A 12,475-nucleotide genomic window follows, 5' to 3' on the forward strand; every position below is an offset into this window, starting at 1 on the left:
GCCTCGGCTGACCCTAGCAAAGCCACCCGATGGCTCTTGCAAGAAGGGTCTACTATTCCCATCTTGCAGAAGAGGAAGGCGAGGCTTGTAGAGCTTCTGTGACTGCCTAGGCAGGTGGTAGCCGGACAGAGGCCCCTGAAAGCACAGCGCAGCTCACCCAGGTAGGGAGGCTCCATCAAGAGCACCCCACCTGCCCCTGTGCAACCCCCCCGCCTCCCAAAGGCACTCACAGGAAATGCTGGGTCTGGAGCCAAGAGCCCAGGCCTCCATGGCCGTGTCCTCAGACCCGGCCCTCAGAGTCTTGCTGAACGCCTTACTCCACCTGCTCATCTCACAGCTGGGGACATTTAGCCCAGGCACGAAGACCAAGCCCCCCACTCCAGTCATCCTGCTTGGTGAGCCTCTTGCCCCACCATGGATACTCCACTCCTTCTCTGGGCCTCAGTTTCCCCATCTGTAGCAAGGGTCTCTAGGCCCTCCCTCTGCCCAAGAACTGCAGGGGAAGCCTGCCCTGGCCATGCAAGGCTCTGAGCCTATACTGATGCCCTCCATCCTCCCCCCGGCCCCCCACTCCCAGCCCTGCTTCCAAGGAGCACAGCCAGGCCTGTCTCCCTGCCCCAGTCACTGCTGCTCCGGGGTGGGGGCTGAGAGGGAGGAAAGTCCCACCCGCAAAGGGCTTTGCCGGTTGAAAGGCTGTCATGTTTTCTGCAAAGGACAAGATTTGCTGGGTTATTAAGCACACGCGGACCCGCAGACTGTGGCCAGGAGATAAGGAAATCTCCTCAAATGACTGTGGGAGGGAGTCTGCGTCCCTTTTTTCTTTCTTTCTTTCTTTTTTTTTCTTCTTCTCTCAACTTGGGTATTTTCAAGCTTAGAAGTGACTGCTCTAATCAAACCAAGAGGCCAGCAGTGGGAGGCGGATTTGCACACAGAAAATGGAAAGTTTAAGAAAAAAGGAAGGCAGGGGTGGGGGAGCTTGTTCCAGAAACATGGAAACAGCATCTCATGGCTGGATAGAGATGGCACAGCCACAGCCTCCATGGTAGGAACCTAGAAATGGAGAGTAGAGGCATGGCCTCACCTTTGGAAGCTGTGATCTCAGGGGGGAGGCAGAGCTCCTGCAGGAAGGCCCTGGTCCAACGGCAGAAACACGGCCACACTCAGGCATCATCTGGTTAGGGCATCAAGGCCCTGTCCTGGGCAGGAAGCCCCAGCACCCCCACCAGATGGTCTCAGGGGCTCCTCAGGGCATGAACCTGCTGCACACCAGCTGCCGCCTCCACCCCGCAGGCTACCCTGAGCAGGCTCCTCCATGGCAGAGCTGGACCCCTCCCCACAGCTGCTCCCAGCCCATTTCTTCCCCCCAGTGCACACCACGGAGCAAGCCACAGCCTGAGTCCCCTCTTGGGAGTGTCATGTTCTTGCTGCAGGAATCCAGGCAGGGTGTACCTAGCCACCAGTCCATCCAGGTACGGGCCGAAGTGGTCCTCACCTGTCCACTCCTGGGCCGCAGGGCATACCTAGCCACCAGTCCATCCAGGTACGTGCCGAGGTGGTCCTCACCCATCCACTCCTGGGCCGCAGGGCGTACCTAGCCACCAATCCATCCAGGTACGGGCCAAGGTGGTCCTCACCTGTCCACTCCTGGGCCGCAGGAAGTGTTGGCCTGAGCCCAGGAAAGTGCCGCGCCTTCCACTGTTGCTGTGGTCCTGACCACAGGGGAGCAGGTAAGCCTTACCCACCCGGGACAGAGGCCCAGATAAGTCCTCTCAGGGCCTTATCTTATCCCTCAGATAAGCAGCCTTTAGGTTTATCCTCAACTTCCATGCGAAAGCAGACTTGAAAGACGCCAGCACATGTCTGCAAACATTTAAAAGGTGACCAGTGACCTGGAGCAGCCTCTCACTCTCCCTCCGGAAAGTCCACTCTCGCCACATCTGGCACTCAGGTGTCCCCACACACTGTTCCTCTGCCCAGAATGCTTAGCCCTGCCTCTTCGTAGGGAAGCTGGCTCCTTTTCCTCTCTTAAGTCTTGACTCCCTTGTCTCCTCCTCCAGGCAGCCCTCACAGACTGCCCTTCCCGTGTCCTCCACCCCAGTCCTTGCTGCTTTCCCTCGCCAGGCACAACACGACACTCAAGCTTGTCACTTGAGTCAGTTTGCGCCCAACCCCCTGCCCCACCAACAAGAATATCAACTCCATGAGGGCACAGGTGAGCTCCTTGCACCCCAGGGTCTGGCCCATGGTAGGTGCCTCATAAATGTGTGCTGAATGAATGAGGAGTCCCCTGCAGTCTCCCTGCGCTCCCTGGCCACACCCACCAGCTATGCACACATCTCAGACATCTTCCTGCTGAGCTTTCCACGCCTGCCAGGTGAAAGCCACCACAGGCTGGCAGGGGGCATGGGGGACCCCCCAGGGCATCTGTTACCTTTCTCAGGAGACTTCCCTGTCAGTGTGCTCGCCCTGCAGGGGGTTGAGAATCATGAACACAGCATTTCGCACCCACTTTCATTAAGAGATAGCATCAGTCGCTCCTGCCTGTGACTGCAGCTGTTTGGAAGGTCAAGGCAGTAGAATCACTTGAGCCCAGGAGTTACAGACCAGCCTGGACAACACAGCGAGATCCCTTCTCTAAAAAAATCTAAAAGTTGGCCAGGCATGGTGGCATGTACCTGTGTGCTCAGCTACTCGGGAGGCTGAGGCAGGAGGATTGCTTGAGACCTAGAGGGTGAGGCTACAGTGAGCTATGATTGCACCACTGCACTCCAGCCTGGGTGACAGAACAAAACCCTGTCTCAAAAACAGTAGTGGTATCAGCTGCCCAGCCCTGAGTCTGTGGCACTCTGTGGCTCACAGAATGTAGCAGGGCTGGCAATGTAAGCTCCAAGCCCTGGCGGTGAGGACCCAGCAGTGGCCACTCTCACCCTCTTGGAGACCAGCACCACACAGGGACATTCCACTGACCACTGATGCCTTGTCACTCCCAGAGTGAGACCTGTCATTCTCCTACCTAGAAACCTGCCCTCCGCCCTCCCGACAGAGCCACAGAGTGCAGCAGGGATGGAGGGGCCCAGCCGGGGGCAGGTCTCAGGCCTCATGACTGACAAACACGTGCCCGTGGACCAATGCAGGGCCTGCACACGGCTGAGCTGCCCTGAGCCGAGGGCCTTTGCTGGCATTTCAGAAATGCCCCACAGCCAGCGCCACTGCAGCAGCTGGTCATTCCATAGCCCTGACTGCCAGGAGACACCTCTTCTGAACCCCACTGTTGTGTGATTTCTTGATGAATGTTGGAAGCCACCGAATGCAGGCAGTGTCTTTTCTCAGAGAGCCCCTAACTCTATCTCGTTCTTTAAATGTGAGTGCTTTCCGCTGTCACTGAGGCGAGCAGCTCCTCCCCAGCCCAGGAAGGGTCCCGGGCTCCGTGCTTGGTGGGCACGGGATTGTCGCCCGTCACTTTGCCATCTGGGCAGCAGCTGCAGTTGGGGTTGGTTTTGTTCAGTGAAGTCCCTTCAGGCCTTCCTGCAGCTGCTGGAGGAGTGAGTCTCTGCGCACCACCTGGGAGCAGAGGCCTGCCTCCGTCGTGGCCTTTGGTATTGGTCCAGGGTCCGGGGCCTAGCGTTCTAGGGTTCCAGCAGGCAACCCTCCTGCACCACCACCCAGGGGCCTGCCCAGTGTGCTGAGGGTGCTGACTGCTGCGCCATACACGGGTGCTGCCTTGCAGGCACAGGGCCCCTGCCTGGCCCCAGCTCCAGCACAGGCTCAGGCAGCCCTCACCACACCTGCTCATTCCGCCTTGCCCATGTGGCAGCATCCTAGCTGGGCACTTCCCCAGAGCAAAGCAGCCCTTTGTGCAGCCTCTGCTTCCCGGCAACCCTTGCTGCCCACCGATCAGAGGGCAGTGCCTAGGATGTGAGTGTCCCTGTGTCCCTACTGAAGAGCAGGTGTCTCACCCTCCACACCAGGGACACCCAGGTGGGCAATTCCTTAGATTGAGGCCACCCTACGTACAGTCGGGTGCTCAGACACATCCCTGCCTCAACCCTCGAGGTGCCAGTAGCACCCCAGCTGCAGTTGTGACAATTAAACATGTCCCAGGACATCGACAGACAGAGCAGACATAGCCAATGCCCCTGCAGTCAGGACCCCACTGCAGGCAGTCCCTCCACGTGTGACCTCACACCATGGGCTCAGGCCACCACAAGTGACCAGCATTTTCCAGACCCCTCTGGCTGGTTTGCACTTAATAACTTTGCATCTACTGTTCCTTCTGCCAGGAATGTCCCCCACCAACTCCCCAACATCCTAGAACTCCTCGAAAGTTCAAATCAGCTCCTGTCACCCTCTTAAGTCCCTAAGAGGCAGAGTCAGGATTTTTTTCAGCTTTGAGTGACATAAACCCAGCTCAAACCAGCTCAAGGGAAAGGGAGGGTATCAGTCTGAATCCAGCCAGGATGGAAAACCCTCCAGGGGCTCCAAACAGAGTAAACATGACGCCAGAAGTGTTCACGCAGGAACCTGAGAGCCGCCCAGGGATCAGCACCCGCAGCCCGGCTGAGCGGGACAGGTTTGTAGAGTCTCCAGGCCACCCCCCCCCCACACACACACACACACACACGTGATGGAGGCTGCCCACAGGAACTGGGACATGGAGGGAAGAAGGGCACCCGGCAGGTACTGGAGCCAGAGGACACCCTGCCAGCACCGGCAGACGGGCAGAGAGGAGGGGAAGTACCCTGACTCTCCTCCCACACTCTGCGGCTGAACCTTCAACACGGTTGAGAAGCTGCGAACTGCACCGAGCCATAGTGCTGGCTTGCAGGGAATGAATGTCCCCACAGAAAAGAGGACCCTGGGAGACCCAACAATGACTGACCTTCACAAGCATCTGCCTATGTAATCAGGATGAAGTCCAAACTCCTGAACATGTCTACAGGATCCTGAGCTCAGAGTCCTACCTGCTGCTGCCACGTCCCAGCCACAACGCATGATTTCAGCTTCTGAAACATGTCCCCTCTTCCTGCCCCAAGGCATTGCCTACACCATTCCAGGGCCTTTGCCCATGCTGTTCCAGAACCTTTCCCATACTGTTCCCAGGCCTTCACCCATGCTGTTCCAGGACCTTTCCCATGCTGTTCTAAGACCTTCGCCCATGCTGTTCCAGGACCTTTCCCATGCTGTTCCAGGGCCTTCACCCATGCTGTTCCAGGACCTTTCCCATGCTGCTCCAGGGCCTTCACCCATTCTGTTCCAGGACCTTTCCCATGCTGTTCCCAGGCCTTCACCCATGCTGTTCCAGGACCTTTCCCATGCTGTTCTAGGACTTTCGCCCATGCTGTTCCAGGACCTTTCCCATGCTGTTCCAGGGCTTTCACCCACGCTGTTCCAGGACCTTTCCCATGCTGTTCCAGGGCCTTCACCCACACTGTTCCAGGACCTTTCCCATGCTGTTCCAGGGCCTTCACCCACACTGTTCCAGGACCTTTCCCATGCTGTTCCAGGGACTTCACCCACACTGTTCCAGGACCTTTCCCATGCTGTTCCAGGGCCTTCACCCATGCTGTTCCAGGACCTTTCCCATGCTGTTCCAGGGCCTTCACCCACACTGTTCCAAGGTCTTTGCCAATGGTACTCCAGACACTTGTGTGCATGCTGTTCCAGGGCCTTCATCCACACAGTTCCACGCACCTGTGCCATGCTGCCTATAGCATGGTTGCCCAATCTTCACATTTCCTTACATGTGAGTTTCCCTGCAAGGCCTGCCCTGACTTCCAGAGGGAAAGGAGGTCATCCTGCCCCACCCCACAACCTGGTGGCCACCCCACATCTGCAGTGTCCCCACACTGGTGCCTGATAGATATATCTCCCTTTGCCTGATGGGGCCAGGCACGTTGCCACTTACAGCCCTGAAGGGCTGGCACAAGGCTGAAGGTGCAGATCGCTTCTGTGGGGCCAGAAGAGAGGCAGGGCATGCTGGGGAGCCTGGCTCGGTCTTGTGGGGAAGCTCACAGGTGGAGGAAGGGGAAAAGCACGTGCCTGGTACCTCTCGCAGCAGCCTCGTCCAGCCCCCAGCCCCTCAACACAGGGTGAAGTCAGTGCGCATGATTTTTTGTAGCCCCTCCATTTAATAAACAGAGGCTAGAACATTCCATGGAGGGAGCGGGTTGCACTGAAACAGACGGTAGTGAGGCCCCAACACAAGAAGCTGCCTCCCAGGGCTGCAGGTGCACATGGCAGCCATGTCATGGAATGTTCCTCAAGAGTCTCAGCTCCTAAAGGACCTCTGAGGTGCAAATGGAATCGCTCAGAGTCGGGGACAGGCAGAAGGACAAGGAGACACAGAGTGGGGGCGGGGGGCTGCCCAGCCAGCTCTGCCAGGGAAGAGGGCCAAGTGCTGAGGCCGTGTGCACGAAGCAGGTCACAGAGAGAGCGTGTGGCCCCATCTGGTGAGCAGCTGAGGCCTCCAGTGAGGCCCAGCTGATGAGGGGTTCGCTGCCGAGGCCCCATCAGCCTGGAGACAGAGCAGCTCCAGAAATGTCCCTGGCCTCTGGCTGCCAGTGGTACCCTAAGAAGGACCCTGGCCTTTGGAGGGAGGAAGCTGGACCACCACTGCCACCCAGAGGCTGGCTGGGTGCCAGACTGCCAGCTCAGGGACAGCCCTAAACCAGCCAGCCAGCCCAGCAGACCCTGCAGAAGGGGCATGTACTTGAGCCCTGCAACTCCCTCCACAGGCCCAGGGGGTCTTCAGGTCACACCCTGAGGCCCAGAGAGAACACAGAGATGCCGAAAGACCCTGAGAGCCAGCGGCGGGCAGCACCGGCTCCAGAGCCTTTGCTCTCTTTCCGGAGCTCACAGACGCGCCTTCCAGGACTCACAGCCTCAGTCAGGAAGGGGAGCTGGAGCCTGGGAGGCCCTCCAGCCATGCCGGAACCCAGCTTCTCCCCATCAGTGCCCAGCAGCCCCAGCTTCACATGCTTCTCTCCCCAGACCTGGGCTTCCTGGCCACACCCAGCAGACTGCCTGCCAGGTGACACCAGCTGCTGCCCAGACCCGCACCAAGGCCAGGCCTGGCCTGTTAGTTATCTCAGGATAATGATAAGAATAGCAACAATAACAATGTCATAAAAACAGGCCAGGCCCAGTAGCACATCCTCCCAATCTCAGTGCCTGGGAGGCCAAGATGGGAGGATTGCTTGAGGCCAGGAGTTTAAGACCAGACTGAGCAACACAGCAAGACCACCACTCACCCTGCAAAAAATTGTAAAATTATCAGGTTGCAGTGCTGTGCACCTGTAGTCCCAGCGACTTGGGAGACTGAGGTGGGAGAATCACTTGAGCCCAGGAGGTCGAGGCTGCAGTGAGCTATGATCACGCCACTGCGCCACTCCTGCCTAGGAAACAGAAACCCTGTCTCAAAAGGAAAAACTTTTAAAAAGTCATAAAAACAAAAGCATAGCCCAGCCTCCAAAGCATGGGCTGGATGGGACAGAAGAAGCTGTATCCCGCACCTCAGGTGAGCTCCTCAGGACCCATGGCTGCCCTGGGTGCCCTCTCACTGGCTCTCCCATACCCTGCAAACCTCTCAGCGCGTCCCCAGTGCTGCAGCACAGTGAGGCCTGCCACTGGGAAACCTCCCAGGAGCACCAGCAGGTCCAGTTCCACCTGTCTCCAGTGGAGCTGCCTGCTTTCAGCCACACTGCAACAGTTTCACAGAGGACAAGCTCCAGGCTATGAGGGCAAGTGACAAAGTGGTGAGGCCAAGCCAACAGAGCGTGGCATCCAGCAGGGGGAGGGGAGCAGTGGGCAGCTCAGCCACGGGTGTGGCCTACACCCACCACTGCCCTTCAGAGGCAGGTGTCCAGCCAAGGCACCACCCGGGGGAGGAGCCATGAGTGGCGACGTCCCTGCAGCCTCCACTCTCCAGGCCACACTCGGGACTTGAGTGCCCTCTCCCACAGCAGCCCCTGACCTGCTTCCAGACTCAATGACCAGGACTGCCACCAGGCACTCGTCACCTCCCAGCCCTGAGCCTCAGCTGTGTCCAGCGCCCCACAGAGCCTCATCCTCAACTGTAAAATGGTGGAAGATACCACTCAGGGGGAGCCATGGGGGCTGCCACCTCGCACAGCTCCATGGAGGGCTCAGCTGTCACTGCAGGTCCTGAGACGTACATGGGCCCTGGCACAGTGGAAGTGCTCGGTGGGAAGTTTCCTCCCTCCTGCAGTCTCAGAGGCAAGAAAACAAGACTGAAAGTGACCTAAGATGGAAATCCGTCATCAAATGAGCAATGGATGCCCAGAGAGGGGACAGGGCCTGGTGCTGGAGACACAGCTGTGGTGCAACCCTGTCTCCTGTCCCATCCCTCCATCAAACACATTGGTCCCTGGGTCTGTGATGGTCCATGCTCTGCCCTGGGTCCCAGGGAAGCCGGAGTGGGCTGGAGGTCCAGCGCGAGGGCTGGGGGGCTCTGGATCCAGCTGGCAGGGCCACGTCCCACCAGCAGCACCTATGAAGATGGGAAGGAGGGGACAAGGGCCTTAGCACTGACAACCGTGGCAGGCCCTGTGCTCCACGGTTGGGAGGCAGGCATGCTCCCCACTCGACACAGGAGGAGGCAGCCCCAAGGCCACCCATCCACTGGGAGCAGCTGGGGAGGGAACTCTGGCTGGCAGAGCCCAGAAACCTAAACCGTCCCACTCAGGTCCTCCACTCTGACACACGCAGTTCAGTGCGCACGCTCAGAACCACACAGGCTCTCCCGTGCACAGCATGTGTTATTATTATTCCAGTTCTAATTCTGTAATCATCCTGGAGAAAATGTCAGTTCTTCTCTTCCTTTGCTCACTTTTCCCATGGACACCCTGCCACTGGGGCAACATGGAGTGGTTGACCGAATGAAGGCAGGGCTCGGGCTGGGGAGGCAGGCTGCAGTGTGTCCAGATAAATACTCATAAAAGTAATCATAACAAAACAATATGATTCCCCACCAAGGACCACCACCACCAGATGGCAGCTGTCTGGGGCCACAGAGCGGGCTGTGTCCTCAGCCAGGGAGGTCACACAGACAGACAGCCCCCTGCAGCCCTTAAATGACAACCTGAAACCGGCTGGGCGCCTGCCCAAATCCAGCCAGGAGCTGGCATTGGCAGTCCCTGCTACAGATGGCATCGCAGCAGGCCCACCGGTCCGTCCTTCGCCACAGGTCAGCTGAGCTGCCATCCCCAGGAAGGCCCTGAGTCTCAGGCATGCTGGAGGGGGCAGGGAATGGGCCCCACCCAGAAAGGAAGGTGAGAGGAGGGGCAGAGGGCAGAGGGCAGAGAGGGCAGGAGCCTCCTGGCTGCCTCACAAAGCAAGGACACCTGGAGGCAAAGACTCCAACCCCTTCATTTTGCAAATGAACGAAACATCAGAGAGGGTAAATGACTTATCCAAGGTCACAGATGACGGCGAAAATTATGCCCAGAGCTTCCATCCACCAGACCAGGGCTTTTGCTGGGCACTTAATAGGAGAGACAGCCCAGTTTTACTGCTGGAAAGGTCACAGGCACCATCCACCCCTCACCCAAAATCTATTCATCCAGACATCCTCCTGCCCTGCAATGCGTCCACCCATCTGTTCATCTACTCCGTTCTCCATCCACATATGCTTCTATAGCCATCCTCCACCCACTCATGCATCCATCCACCCCCATCCGCCCATGCACCCATCCACTCACCACCCACCTACTTATCCATCCATCCATCCATCCTCCCACTCACATCCATCCATATACGCATCTATAACCATCCTCCACCCATTCATCTGTCCATCCGTTCTCCCATCCATCCACCACTCAATCTATTAATGCATGCATCTACCCAGCCACTCACCCATTCATCCATCTACCCATCTACCCATTTATCCAGCCACCCATCCACCCATCCATCCACCCATCCAACCATCCTCCAATCCATCGGCCCACGCATCCATTCACCCACACACCCATCCTCCCATCCATCCTCCCACCCGCCTGCCATCCATCTATGCATGTACCCATCCATCCACCCATCAACTCATTTATCCATACATCCGTATACCCATCCATCCACCCCTTCATCTTTACTCACCCACCCATTCATCCACCCTCCATCCATCACCACTCAACCACCCTCTCTCAGGGCCATCTATTCATCCAGCGTTTGCTGAGCATGTATCTCTGTGCTCCTGGCTGTGCACTCAACAAGAACGACATGACGTTATAACTGCAGAAGACCCAAAACTCATCTGCCCTTTATACATGCCAGGGAGCAGTATTAGGAGGGAGCAGAAAATGAGAAGGAGTAAATTGTTCTGAAAAACAATGACACTCCTGCCACTCCCCGCCCGCCGCCCTGTCCAAGCTCCTCGGCCTGTTGCTCTACCACAGCCTGCACTTACCAAGTTCCGCACCCCCCATCCCCACCCCCCCCACCATGTTACCCACCAGGGGGAGGGGCAAGCCCTGGACCTTTTCTTCCTCCCCTCCCTCAGGCTGTAGGCAAAACCAAGTAGCCCCGGACCCTGCCTCCCACACCTAACAAGACCCTATGGAGCAGACAGGTGAGTCAGGTGGCCCACACACCTGCCTCCTGGTGTGAACACCAGGGGCCACATGCCTGCTGTGTCTGGCTCCTCACCTTGTCCCTGCCATGACCGCTCTCTGGACCTCAGTCTGTCCACCAGTGCAAGGTGACACTAGGACCAGACAGGCTCTAGGGCCCAGGGCATCCTGACTCACAGAGCAGGGTTGGTGGGGAACCGGAAGCAAGAGGTGGGGGCGGGGTTGCGGGTGAGTGCTCGGGGCTGGCACAGGCTAGGCCTCCCAGGCTGTGCTGTCAGTCAGCCCTGCTCTGAGCCAGCATCTCAGAGCCTGGAGACCAGTCCCCAGCTCCCCCTCCCCGATGACTCACCCCATCAACACCTGATGAGTCACACTGATGGCAACAGGGGGCCCTGCTCCAGCCGCCCCCACTCTGAGGACTCAGCCCAGCCAGGGCACAGCCTGAGTAATCACTGCCCCCGCCAGGGAGAGAAGCCCTGGAAGAGGAGACAGGTGGGGCTCAGCTCTGGAGGGGCTTTGGAGCCCACTCCTCGAGAAGCCCATTCCCGACTCTTTTGACAGTGAGGCCACCATGGCCCTGAGAGGGGCACTGACTTGCCCAAAGCCACACAGCTCGCCTGGGCAGCGAGGGTGGGATCCCGGGGTGCCTCCTGAGCACAGCTTTGCTGCCCCTGCTCTGTTCTCTCCCACCATGTGGGTGGGGCTTATGCCACCAGAGCCCGATGCAGGGCAAGGACCCCCTCATCCTGGCCACACTCATGCCCACGTCTTGGCTCTCAGTCCCCTCCTCACCCTTCACTGAAGGGAAGGCGCTCTTCCCCTGCAGGTTCGGGGCCAGCCACAGCCCCACAAAGGGGTATCGCTGCCCCAGCCAGGGGAGCCAAGGTTCTGAGACACTGCAACCACCTGTCCAGGATCTCAGGACAGGAAGTGATGTGGCCGCATTGGCAGCTGGGGGATCCGTCTGTCCTCAACACCCACTGCTCCCACTACCCTTCCCTCTGCTCGGGAGCATACTGGGCCCCAGCCTGAAGGCCTGCATGCTCTGGAGCGGAGGGAGGGGTGGCGGGAGTGCCTTGAAGGGGGCCCTGAGGTGCTGTCGATTTTCATGTGGCCTGCGGATGGGACAGGGCTGTCAGCATGGTCATTGGCACAGCTGGCTCTCACTCATTCATGTAGCAAGGATCTATTGAGCACCCACCCTGGCTGAGCACTGCAGAGTGCGGAGAGGCCACATGTCCACTCTCCCAGACTCTGCAGGCCACAGAACAAGGGCCCCTATCCTCAGCTAAGAGGAAGCCTCCCTGACCGCCTCTGACCCTGCCCCCACTAGGGCACTCCCAGCCGTGAGCCCCATCTGAGCCCTGTCCATACCTCCAGCAGGTACCCTTGGCACCACCTAACTGCCTGCCGAGATCCAGCCCACCCCTGCGACCAGGAGCAGGGCCAGGCTCACAGCAGGTGTTTGGCCAGTGCAGCTGAGCACATGAGAGCAGGAATGAAGCATTGGGAATCTGCTCCTGTCATTTCAGCAGACCCTCCTAGGTAGGAACCCACAGGCAGAGCCAGCACCTGTGTTAGGGAGCAGGGAAAAGGGCCGGAATGCTATGTGGTGCGGAGACATGGGAGACACCTCCTGAGAACACCTGGAGACACGGGAGACGCCTCCTTAGAGCCTCTGGAGACATGGGAGACGCCTCCTTAGAGCACCTGGAGACATGGGAGACGCCTCCTTAGAGCACCTGGAGACATGGGAGATGCCTCCTTAGAGCCCCTGGAGACACGGGAGACGCCTCCTTAGAGCACGTGGAGACACGGGAGACGCCTCCTTAGAGCACCTGGAGACATGGGAGATGCCTCCTTAGAGCCCCTGGAGACACGGGAGACGCCTC

At 58.5% G+C, this 12,475-nt stretch overlaps 1 protein-coding gene across 6 annotated transcripts in view; it reads right to left on the reverse strand.

Moving 5' to 3' along the window:
- The window catches only part of LOC118148472 (uncharacterized), a 53,570-nt gene extending 42,834 nt beyond the window's left edge, over window positions 1-10,736 (reverse strand). For 5 of the 6 annotated variants that reach the window (XR_004735288.3, XM_078353660.1, XM_078353658.1 and 2 more), the window contains exon 1: window positions 231-629. The gene's annotated coding sequence lies outside the window, so the exon portion shown is untranslated. Of the gene's footprint in view, window positions 1-230; window positions 630-10,659 lie in introns of those variants that run through there. The other variant, XM_078353657.1, reaches the window with a different exon arrangement.
- Window positions 10,737-12,475: the final 1,739 nt, after the last annotated feature.

Source organism: Callithrix jacchus, chromosome 16 (assembly GCF_049354715.1).
Source record: "Callithrix jacchus isolate 240 chromosome 16, calJac240_pri, whole genome shotgun sequence".
NCBI classification, from domain to species: Eukaryota; Metazoa; Chordata; class Mammalia; order Primates; family Cebidae; genus Callithrix; species Callithrix jacchus.